Genomic DNA, 13,173 nt, shown 5'->3' with positions numbered 1-13,173 from the left:
AGACACTTTCTATCGTGATTTCCCCAGAACAAGTCCTCTTTGGAGGAAAAAGGGATTGATAATACACATGGGCCAAGAGACTATGGCAAGAATGTTAAGTGAATATTTTCCCTCACATTATGATAGCATAAGATTTCCAGAAAGTGGTACTTAGCCGTTACAGACAGCTTTTCTTCTGAAAGAGGAAAAGAAATTTGGAAATATTTATGGTCATGGACTAGTTTGTCAAATAAAATATAGTAGTGTTAGAACTGATTCCTGAAAAGGGATCTTTGTTAGCCTGAGTCTGGGAGATGGGCAAATGTAAACATCCTTTTCTTTGTGTTGACCCAGTACAGCTGTTGTGACGACATGTCTGATGGGTCACCTACAGCACTAAAGATAAACATCCCGTGCCCTCATTAAAGCTAATTTATGTATGGCAACCAAGGGCCAGCCACCAGGTTATTTACTAAGTGTTAGAAATCATGGAGGGTAAATGTTAGTTTTCCAAAGTGTCGTTAATACCATAAGGATGATGCTAGTCTGCACCCTAAAATCACACATGCACCCTAAATGAGGTGCACTGCTGATTTTCTTTGTGTGTAGGTTGTGTTCCAAACACATGGAGAGAATAGCTTGGCTTCTGGTTCTGTGTTGATTGAAGTCACACTTACACAGCTACTACATATTTGAAAATGCCTCTGAATTCCTGATATTGACAGAGGCACACATGTGTTATAATCACATAGATGTCACACTGGCTTGCTCAAGGTCACTAGTTATGCCCTTCCTTTGGCAAAGCTTTACTGGGTATATTGTTCACCTTTGATACATTCATTATCTCTGTAGCTGGACAGCTCAGATATAGATTTGGGCAACTCAGTTTGAGGAAGAAATCCAAGAATAAGAAAAAAGTAGGTATAGCTTTTGAATATGGGTTATATGGAAAACTTGAAAATTTCTCAGCCGCAGGTCTACTGAATTAGAATCTGGAATGAGACAAAGAATTACTATGTTCCATGCTCCCCAGATAATTCTGGGTTTGCTGGCTGGAGTTAAGACCTGTTGACTCATGGGTCAATGACAGAACTTCATGGGTAAATGTACCTGCCTCCAAGCCTGACAAGTTGAGTTTCATCTTGTGGTATGTTGAATGAGAGTATCCCCCATAGGATCAGGTATTTGAACACCTGTCCTCAGTTGATGACACTGGGGAGGTGGCACAGCTTTGCTGGAAGAATGATGGCACTGGGGTGGGCTTCAAGAGTTTATAGCCTTAGTCTACTTCCAGTGTGGTCTGTGTGCTTCACTGTTGGTCTTAAGGATGTGATCACTCAGATCCTTGCTCTGGTTGTCTACTGACTTGCCTGTGTCCAAAGGGAAGTCTCCCTTTGTAACCGTAAGCCTAAGGAAAATCACTCTTCCATAAGTTTCTCTTGGTTATGGCATTTATCAGAGCAACTAAAGCACATCTTCAGGATCTACATGGTACAAGATGAGAAATCATTCTTGAAGTTGCCTTCTGACTGCCTCAAATACACCATGCATATGTATGCCTCCTCCTGTATGCTTACACACAAAATAAATAATGTATGATAAAAGCATTTTAGAACAACCATTGTTTCAGAGTCATTATCGTATTCTATGGATGACCCAGAGAAAGAGGATGTTATGAAAATGAGAACCACATTTTTATTTAAAATATTGTTTGCTTGCTTGTGTGTGTGTGTGTGTGTGTGTGTGTGTGTGTGTGAGCATATTTGTGTGCTACAGTGTACATGTTGGACATAGGACAACTTGTGGGAGTTGATTCTGTTTTTCTCTCTTTATTGTGTGATCTCTCTCTACTGAGGGCCCCGGTCTTGTTTAATTAGTATCTTTACCCACTGAGTCATCTTGCTAGTGTGAGGACATTTTTCTAATGCAATTTAATATCTTTTTATGGAGGTGGGGAGTATTAGCCATTAACATTTATTTTTATATGAAAGAGTTGCTTCCTTTCCCCTTTATTCTATCTTGTTAATAATACCATTACTGCTAATTTATAAACATGCACAATTTACTTAGAAAAAAAGCACAAATGGCATCTCTAGGGAGCTTGACCTATTACCTTCCCTCTCATGCTAATCAATGATGTGGAACCAGGCTTCCATTATCAGGTAGTTTTATAGTTGCTTCATATATTATGAAGAATTATGTCACTTTTGGAACTGTATTCTTGTCTCAGTTCATTCACATAGCTAAACACAAAACATCAAAGGCTGGTTTACTTATACACAGCAGGGATTTGCTGCTTATATTTGCTCTCTCTGAAAGCTTAGAGGTCCAAGACCATAACACTGGCAGATATGTGTGTTGAAAGCTTGCTTTCTGTCTCATATATGATACCTTCTTGCTGTTTCTGTGTTTGTGGGGGAAGAGATGGTGAGCTTCTTTGGGCCAGTCTTTATTAAAGTAATAATCCCATTCATGGAGGCTCTGTACTATGTCTTAGTCACTCTTTGAAGGTCTCACTCCTGATATTGTCACCTTGGGTTTAGGAGTATGTAAGTTACTTTTCTTATTGCTGTGACAAAATGCCTGACAAGAAGCAGCTGAGGGGATGGAAGGTTTAATTCAGCTGACAGTTGAGCAGACACTGTCTATTACAGGGCGGACATCATGGCAGCAGGTACTTAAGGTGGCTCATTACAGCTCGTCCAGAATCAAGAAGCAAAGAGATGAATACTTGTGCTCAGCTGTCTTTCTTCTTTATGTTTGGTCCTAGGCTCCAGCCTATGGAATGGCTCAGCAGTTAAAAATGCTTGCTTGGAAACCAGGAGAACTGGAGTATGGATATGTGCATCCACACAGTACACCTGGAGATCCACAAATTCCTGTAACTGTACTTATGCCCCCCACTGGCCTCTGTAAGCAATGACATATGGATGCACTGTGCATACACACCCATGCAGACTCACAAGCATATAAATAAAAATGTAAAAGACAAGAATTTGAGACTCCCCTTCTGCCCCTCGCTTGGTCCTTGTGGTTAGGGCAGACACCTAGCTGTTCTGCTCCCTTGAAGACACCATATCCTGAGACATCCTAGAGGAGTCATTGCACTCAGAGCAGCGGGTAAGAACCCTCTCCCAATATCCTATGCCCCAGAGCTACAACTGGGAGCAATGGACAGGTCAGGGAAACAGAAGCTAAACAGAGACACAATGAAACTAACAGAAGTTATGAACCAAATGGATTTAACTGATATCTATAGAACATTTTATCCTAAAACAAAAGAATATACCTTTTTCTCAGCACCTCATGGTATTTTCTCCAAAATAGACCACATAATTGGTCACAAAACAGGCCTCAACAGATACAAAGAGATTGAAATAATCCCTTTCATCCTATCAGATCACCATGGACTAAGGATGGTCTTTAATAATGACAAAACCAATGGAAAACCCACATGCATGTGGAAACTGAACAACACTCTACTCAATGATGACTTGGTCAAGGAAGAAATAAAGAAAGAAATTAAAGGCTTTTTAGAATTTAATGAGAATGAGGACACATCATACCAAAACTTGTGGGATTCCATGAAAGCGGTGCTAAGAGGAAAACTCATAGCTCCAAGTGCCTACAGAAGAAACTGGAGAGAGCATACACTAACAACTAGACAGCCCACCTGAAAGCTTTAGAACAAAAAGAAGCAAATACACCCCAAAGGAGTAGATGGCGAGAAATAATCAAACTCAGGGCTGAAATCAACCAAGTAGAAACAGAAAGAATATACAAAATATCAACAAAATCAGGAGCTGGTTCTTTGAGAAAATCAACAAGATAGACAAACCCTTAGCCAGATTAACCAGAGGGCACAGAGACAGTATCCAAATTAATAAAATCAGAACTGAAAAGGGAGACATAATAACAGAAATTGAGGAAATTAAAAAAAAATCATCAGATCCTACTACAAAGGCCTATACTTAGCAAAATTGGAAAATCTGGATGAAATGGACAATTTTCTAGACAGATACCAGGTACCAAAATTAAATCATGAGCAAATAAACCATCTAAACAGTCCCATAACCCCTAAAGAAATAGCAGCAGTCATTAAAAGTCTCCCCATCAAAAAAAGCCCAGGACCAGATGGTTTTAGTGCAGAATTCTATCAGAAGTTCAAGGAAGACCTAATATCAATTCTCTTCAAACTATTCCACAGAATAGAAACAGAAGGAACACTACCAATTCATTCTATGAAGCTACAATCACGCTCATACTTAAACCTCATAAACACCCAGTAAAGAAAGAAAACTTCAGAGCAATCTCCCTTATAAATATCGATGCAAAAATACTCAATAAAATTCTCCCAAACCGAATCCAAGAACACATCAAAGCAATCATCTATCATGATCAAGTAGACTTTATCCCAGGAATGCAGGGATGGTTCAATATTTGGAAATCTATCAATATAAACAAACTCAAAGATAAAAACTACATGATCATCTCACTAGATGCTGAGAAAGCATTTGACAAAATTCAACATCCCTTCTTGTTAAAAGTCTTGGAAAGATCAGGAATTCAAGACCCATACCTAAACATAGTAAAAGCAATATACAGCAAGCCAGTAGCCAACATCAAACTAAATGGAGAGAAACTTGAAGCAATCCCACTAAGATCAGGGACTAGACAAGGCTGCCCACTCTCACCCTACCTATTCAATATAGTACTTGAAGTCCTAGCCAGAGCAATTAGACAACAAAAGGAAGTCAAAGGGATACAAAAAGGAAAGGAAGAAGTCAAAATTTCACTATTTGCAGATGATATGATAGTATACTTAAGTGACCCTAAAACTTCCACCAGAGAACTCCTAAACCTGATAAACAGCTTCAGCAAAGTGTCTGGGTATAAAATCAACTCAAGCAAATCAGTAGCCTTTCTCTACTCGAAGGATAAACAGGCTGAGAAAGAAATTAGGGAAATGACACCATTCACAATAGTCACAAATAATATAAAATATCTTGGAGTGAATCTAACCAAGCAAGTGAAAGATCCATATGACAGAAACTTCAGGTCTCTAAAGAAAGAAATTGAAGATCTCCCATGCTCGTGGATTGGCAGGATTAATTTAGTAAAAATGGCCATCTTTCCAAAAGCAATCTACAGATTCAATGCAATCCCCATCAAAATTCTAAATCAATTCCTCATAGAGATAGAAAAAGCAATTCGAAAATTCATTTGGAATAACAAAAAACACAGGAAAGTGGAAAACTATTCTCAACAATAAAAGAACTTCTGGGGGAATCACCATCCCTGACCTCAAACGTACTACAGAGCAATAGTGATAAAAACTGCATGGTATTGGTACAGAGACAGGCTGGAAGATCAGTGGAATAGAATTCAAGAGCCAGAAATGAACCCACACACCTATGGTCACTTGATCTTTGATAAAGGAGCTAAAACCATGCAGCAGAAAAAGGACAGCATTTTCAACAAATGGAGATCAGCATGTAGAAGAATGCAAATCGATCCATTCTTATCCCTTTGTACAAACCTCAGGCCCAAGTGGATAAAGGACCTTCACGTAAAACCAGATACACTGAAACTAATAGAAGAGAAAGTGGGGAAGAACCTCGAATACTAGGCACAGGGGAAAAGTTCCTGATCAGAACACCAATGGTTTATGCTCTAAGATCGAGAATTGACAAATGGGACTTCATAAAATTACAAAGCTTCTGCAAGGCAAAGGACATTGTCAATAGGACAAAATGGCAACCAACAGATTGGGAAAAGATCTTTACCAATCCTACATCCGATAGAGGGCTGATATCCAATATATACAAAGAACTCAAGAAATTAGATTCCAGACAATCAAATAACCCTATTAAAATGGGGTACAGAGCTAAACAAAGAATTCTCAGCTGAGGAAACTCTAATGGCCGAGAAACACCTTAAGAAATGTTCAACATCCTTAGTCATCAGGGAAATGCAAATCAAAACAACCCTGTGATTACACCTTACACCAGTCAGAATGGCTAAGATCAAAAATTCAGGTGATGGTAGATGCTGGTGAGGATGTGGAGAAAGAGGAACATTCCTCCATTGTTGGTGGGATTCCAAGCTGGTACAACCACTCTGGAAATCAGTCTGGCTATTCCTCAGAATATTGGACATAGCGTTATCTGAGGACCCAGCTATACTACTCCTGGGCATATACCCAGAAGATGCTCCAACATATAACAAGGACATATGCTCCATTATGTTCATAGCAGCCTTATTTATAATAGCCAGAAGGTGGAAAGAACCCAGATGTCCTTCAACAGAGGAATGGATACAGAAAATGTGGTACATTTACACAATGGAATATATTACTCAGCTATTAAAAACAATGAATTCGAGAAATTTTTAGGTAAATGGATGGAACTAGAAAATATCATCCTGAGTGAGGTAACCCAATCACAAAAGAACACACATGGTATTCACTCACTGATAAGTAGATATTAGCACAAAAGCTTGAAATAGCCAAGATTCAACTCACACACCACATGAAGCTCATGAAGAAGGAAGACCAAGTGTGGGTGCTTTGGTCCTTCTTAGAAGGAGTAACAAAATACTCATGGGAGCAAATATGGAGACAAAATATCGGACAGAAACTGAAGGAGGGGCTGTCTGGAGACCATTCCACCTGAGTATCCATCCCATGTGCAGTCACCAAATGTCAATGTTGATGTGGATGCCAGGAAGTGCATGCTGACAGGAGCCTGATATAACTGTCTCCTTAGAGGTCTGCAAGAGTCTGACATATTCAGAGGCGGATCCTCACAGCTAACCATTGAACTAATCAAGGGGTTCCAATGGAGGAGTTAGAGAGAGGACTGAAGGAACTGAAAGGGTTTGTGACCCCAGGAGGAGAGCAACAATACCAACCAACCAGAGCTCCCCAAGGTCTAAGCCACCAGCCTGGGAGCACATAGAGAGGGACCCATGACTCTAGCTGTGTATGTAGGGGAGGATAGTCTTGTCAAGCATAGGTGGGAGAGAAGGTCCTTGGTCCCATGAAGGCTGGACACCGAGTTTGGGGGAATTTGAGGGTGAGGAGGTGGGAGTGAGGGGTAGGTCAGGGTACATCCTCATAGAAACAGGAGGAGGGGGAATGGGATAGGGGGTTCCTTGGCGGGAGGGGGAAATGGGATAAAGGGATAACATCTGAAATGTAAATATAATATCCAATAAAAAAAGAATGGAAAAAAAGACAAAAAAGACAAGAATTTGACTTAAAAAGAGTTGGACATACTTTTTTCCTAGTTTGAATGTAGGCTTAATTAGATTTATGAGACATTCTTTGTGTTGTATGTGCTTTTGGTCAGAGGAGTTAGTTACCATTTTTAAATTCCTTGAGAAGAGGGATTGTTTTCCATTCTTACTCTGCATCCTATTTTTATTAGGCTTCCTGGAACCTGGTAGAATAAAATGCATAAGCTGTGCCATCTTTTACTAAAAATCCCCAATGCTTTCACTGTTATTATTTTTTAAGATTTATTTTTTATTTGAATAAATACACTGCAGCTGTTTTTAGACACACACTTGAAAAATGCATAGGATCCCATCACAGATGGTTGTGAGCCACTACGCGGTTGCTGGGAATTGACTTTAGGACTCCGGGCAGAGCAGCCAGTGCTCTTAATCGCTGATCCGTCTCTCCAGCCCTTCACTGATCATTATTATCAGGTCTTGCAGTGTAGCAGTCACAGTGTATTCACATTTTCAAACCCTATCCCAAATTGTGCATTCCAGTTTGTTGACAGTTGTTAGATTAGATCCTTGTTTGAAGTTAAGTATGCTATGCCAGGGTGACATCAGGGTGACATGACATTTACATCTGGTTCCACCAGTACCACTCAATTGCTCTGTCTTTTTCTGAGTGAGTTAATTCATTCCTTTTAATTGTAAATTTCCTCTATTTTGGGAGAGATTAAATTAGATATATTTATGTAACAAAGCTAGGAGATATTAGATCCTCCTCTGAGCAGTAATTCTTTTCAAGTTTCTAGCATGTCTAATCTTTAATATATTTTATATTTGTTAAGATCTATGGAACTAGGCATAGATATGTTGTTTTTCTACATATTAATATATTTTGAATGATAGTAACTAAATGTAGGTTTTATTTCTTATTTTTTATTCTCACTCCCAGAATTTCCTTCCTGATAGTTTTCACCTGCTATATGAGATTCTATTTGGTTTTAACCTGTTCTTGGTTGTACTGACGTATAAAGCACATCGTGTGTCCTCTGACAGTCTTGTCCCTTGTCCCTGTTTCAGAGAGAAGCTTGCGGGCTTCACAGAACCATCTTCCCAGGGAAGGCAGACTCCAGGCTCTCCTTGAATTGCGCTCTCCCTGTGAAAGGAGGGAGAGTCCCCAAGCCCACATTTGTCCTTTTATTTGTATTGGAAGCAGCTTATTTTGTTGGGCAATGAAATCTCAGCTCCGGCTTGTAGAAGACGTTGCACGTAGGGGTTAATCTGTTAATTAGCAGTGTGGAATAATGCTGTCCATGGATGAGAACCATAAAATTCATATCTTCTTCACCAAGGATGACCTCTGCTTGCCCTAAGAACCAAGGGGCAGTCCAACAATTACACATCCATCTTGAGTAGAGCAAAGATGGAGGGATAGTTTGACATACATCGTTGCAGAGGAGATACTTTCTTTTTTCTTGCAGTGAACAACATGTGAAAAGCTTTAGAAGTTTTTTTTTTTTAACAAAATTTACCCCATCATTTAGGCAGTTTTAAATACATTGTTTGTTATGTTTTGTATTTTAAATATCCTCCCAAGTGTGCATGTTGAAGGCTCAGTTCCTATATAGTGATCTGACTGGCAGGTGATGCAACCTGTAGGAAGTTTTTTCTAGCTTACCTAAGCTGGGAAGGTGAACTGAGTACCTGTATATCTGTATACCTGGGCGTCTTTCTGTCTCTATCTCTGTGTTTTCAGACCACAGTGTGACGAGGAGGCTCTACCACTGTATCTGCCATGATGATCTGCCTTGTCACAGGCCAAGCAACAGGATCAAGTATCCATGGCTTGAAACCTGAGACTATTAGCTAAGAGCGACCTTACTTCTACTTTTCCATACGTATGTATGTATGTATGTATGTATGTATGTATGTATATGTATTTATTTATTAATTTATTCATTCATTTATTATGTATATGAGTACACAGTAGCTGTCTTCAAAGAGGGCATCGGATCCCATTACTGTTAGTTGTGAGCCACCATGTGGTTGTTGTAGGGATTTGAACTCAGGACCTCTGGGTCCAGCTCTTACAGTCAGTGCTCTTAACCTCTGAGCCATCTCTCCAATCCTTTTTCTTTTTTAAAAAATTTTACTTTTTATTGGTTCTTTGTGTATTTCACATGATGCAGCCCAATCCCACTCATCTCCCGGTCCCTTTATACCCTCTCTCTGCCCTTGCAACCTCCCCCACAAAAAGAAAAAATCTTGTTGTGGAAGCTGTGGTGTTTTACAGTGTGTCCCACAGTGTACCCTTTTGTCCAAAATTCTTTGCTTGGGCTTGCCTTTTGCCATCTGGATCTCCTTAGTGTTACCTGCCTTGTCTCTGACCGGTGCCTGTCTTTCCTATTATCTTGGTTGTTTCAGAACTGTGTGGGGTGGGCGTTACTACTGGGGTTAGAACTGGGGCACAAGATCTGCTCAGTGCTCTGGCCCAGACTGGAAGGAACCAGTGCTCCGGGCCAGAAGTGAATTCCTGGGTCCCAGTTACTCCCTGTTTAGGGCGAGTGTTGCTGTCTCCTTACCTAAGACACTGCCTGGGTTAGAGCTCCTGGGAGGCCCGCTTCCTCTGGTATTTGTGAGACTGGGTGCAGAGCAGCTGCTCAGGATCTGCTCAGTGCTCGGGCCCAGACCGGAAGGCAATTCTTTGCTTGCAAATGCTCATTGCAATAAGTCACTGGTCTGGTTTGAGGCTTCTGCTGTACTATTAATACCGCATCGTCACCAAGACTTCTTTTGTATATTTTGTTGTTGCCTTGTGCTATGGAGATCCTGCATCTTTGGATCTGTGGCCAGCCTCTCATTCTCCAGGACCTCAAGGATGTTGTAGATGTCAAAATGGGCCAACTCAAAGTCCTGCATCTGGGCCTGGGAGTTTGCTGAGCTGGTCAGCCCGCCAGCTTTCACTACCAGAGCAAGCTTGCCAGTATTTCCTTGGCTGTCTCATCCAGTGCCACAGCTAGCAAGAGGCAGAACCAGCTCTCTTGTTTGCCTCAGGTAGTAATAAGGGAATAGAGGAGGGCGTCTCTTCCTCCCTTGTCCTCACCATCACTCAGCAGATGAATGGCAGGGCCAACTCTCCCATGCTTTATCTTAATTCAGACATGAACTACACGGACAGAAAGTGGCACCTTTAAAGGCATGGACCACCAGACTTGGGATTTCCATGTTTTGATCAATGTAATGTTCTTATTCTTCTTAACTTTTCCTCAAGGCAATTTCCAATGAGATTTAAATTTTCCTGGCTGACCTGGTCTGTGTCCTCACATTCTTCTCAGACATTTTCCTGGGAATCTCATAAGATTAAACCTTTGTTTACAATAAAGACAACTCTCTTGCAGCTCTTGAGTCTAGGGTTTTAACATACCAGCTATAATAACATCTAATGATGGTCAGGAAATCTACAATTTCCCAAGACCATTTTTTCATTTCCTCCCAAGACCAAGGCTTCCCAGCAGACCTTTGACATGCAACCTCAGAAGCCATCAACACCAGTGTCTCTAGGGACACTGAACCCCAACTCTTTCTTGAGAAGTCCCCACACACTCTTGAACCCTGACTATCCTTTGAAAACCCTCCCTGGTATCTCTCGCTCTTTTTTCTGAGCACCTTTCCTGTTATCCCCTATTTTGAAATTTGCTGAAAAGTCTTCTACTGAACTCCAGCTCTGCTCCATCCTAGCTCATCCCAAACTTCTGTGTTGAGGCAAAACCAAGACTTGTGCTTTTTCTGGATGGAAATCTCAGAAAAGCACTGCTAGGCACTGCAGGAGGCAGCATGGAAGAGTGTTTTTGCTCCTGCAAGTGCTGGCATTGTGGGTTTGCCCAGAATCTATATATGGCATTGTCCAGCATCTATGTGAAGCACTCTCCAGCATCTAAAAGAAGCGTTGTTGGTGAGTTTCCTCAATGGCTGTTCAGCTGCTCTGCTTTTTGCTTGCATGTCTTTGTTTTCTGCCCAGAGAGTCATATAATGTTTAATGAGTGACACTAACACCAGAGAGAGAAATCACCTTAGGGCTATCTGGACTCTACTCTTAAGCCAAACGAAACAGTATACAAATTGTCCCAAAGGGTATCCTTATAAGGACTCTTAGATATTCCAAGATACTCTTTCACCTCCAAAAGAGCTACTTGAGACCCCTTTGAAGTAAACTGAGTTGAGGTGACACCCAGAACACCCAATTTTATAAAATAGCACATTCTGGACCCCAAACACAATTTTTTCTCTCAAAAGAATTCCTTTAGCTGCTGGCAAAAGCCTGGAGCAGTAGCATCATCCCCACAGCCCACTGACAGGAGTATGTAGTGGAAAGCTGCAGGTACAGAATGGAACCTGCTCCTACATAGAGGATAACTACTGTAGGAGGCAGAGATGAAGGGGAAGGACTACTACCAGTGACATCATCGTGAGCCTCAGACACTGGACATTCAGGTGGATACTGGATCTGTAGGGACAAGATTTGGTATTTGCTATTCTGTGTTTCAGTCTTGCTCTGATTTGGTCTTTCCTTGCTGTGTCTCTATTCCTCCCCTTGAAACTAGAATATTTACTTTGTCCTATTGTGTACTGGCATTATGTAGCTTGTATTTTCGTTTTACAGTGGTACACACTTAAGAGGCTGTCATGAGGCAGAGTGCAGTTGGTAGACTGCTTGCCTAGGATGCATGAAGCCCTGGGTTCAATCCCTAGCCCACAGAAACTTAGCATGATGGACACACCTGTAATCCCAGCATCAGAAGTTCAAAGTCATCCTTGACGGCATGACAAGTAGAAGGGCTTTGCAGTAGATAGGAGAGAAGAAAGAGAGTGCCCTAGACAGACCATGTGGGATTTGTGCACTGTAAATCCAATGAAAAGCCTGTTGTTGCCAGGAAGTCACAAATCCTAGGGCAAAAACTGCTGTTATGCTAAATAGACAAAATAAACCCATGGAATTATCTGCTACATAACTATGTTCACATCTAGAGATTAGTGCTGTGTTAGTTTTGGTCAAAGACGCTTCTGTTTGAAGTGGTCAGTGGTGAATGCAGAGATTCATAACTGATCAAAGAACTGGGAATGGAATTGTTGGATTCTTAGCCATAAGCAGGATACCTGTATCACTCCCTTCAAGGCTCAGGGAACATCACCCCACAGAAGAGATGGAAAGAATGTAGGAGATGGAGGAGCGGGGGTAGGGAGTGGTATAAAACAATGACTTCCAGACATAACAACCATTGCCCTCTTGAACTCACAACAGCTGTAATTACATTGACAGTATCTGGACAAGATTGAGCCTGTCAACAGTCTGTCATGAAACAGGGAGGGGCAAGTGAGGTCCCTTCCCCCCATACCAGAGGATTTATACACGCTTAATAGTTGGTGGGAAAGAGAGAGAGATTTTCTTCAATGGTACAGTCATTAGTAAAGCACCACACTCCTGTAAACAAACCTCACCCAAATTCATAGAGTCAATCCTAATGAAAAACACTAGGACAAACACACACATACACACACACACACACACACATTCACAACACACTCATACATATACACACATATATACACTCAAACTCACACATACACACTCATACACATGCACACTCACACTCATTCAGCACACTTGCACACTCACACCATTAAAGTAGAAAGGAAGCTAGAGCAGAAGAGGAAGATTAGTAAGGGTGAGATTGAGGCTAGAGAGGTAATGGGAGGAGGGTTAAATATAATTGAAAAACATATATATATATATATATATATATATATATATATATGTATATATATGTATATATGTGAACGTTTCATATTGAATCCCACTATTAATTTAATTAGTATTCTTTAGTAAAAGATATAAAAAACTAAAACCAAACAAACAGATAAGAAAAGGCTATGGCAAATCTTGAAATTTCGATGAAAGCATCCTTCATC

This window comes from Grammomys surdaster, unplaced genomic scaffold (assembly GCF_004785775.1).
Source record: "Grammomys surdaster isolate TR1022 unplaced genomic scaffold, NIH_TR_1.0 243, whole genome shotgun sequence".
NCBI lineage: Eukaryota > Metazoa > Chordata > Mammalia > Rodentia > Muridae > Grammomys > Grammomys surdaster.
Note: the sequence above shows the minus strand (reverse complement) of the source record.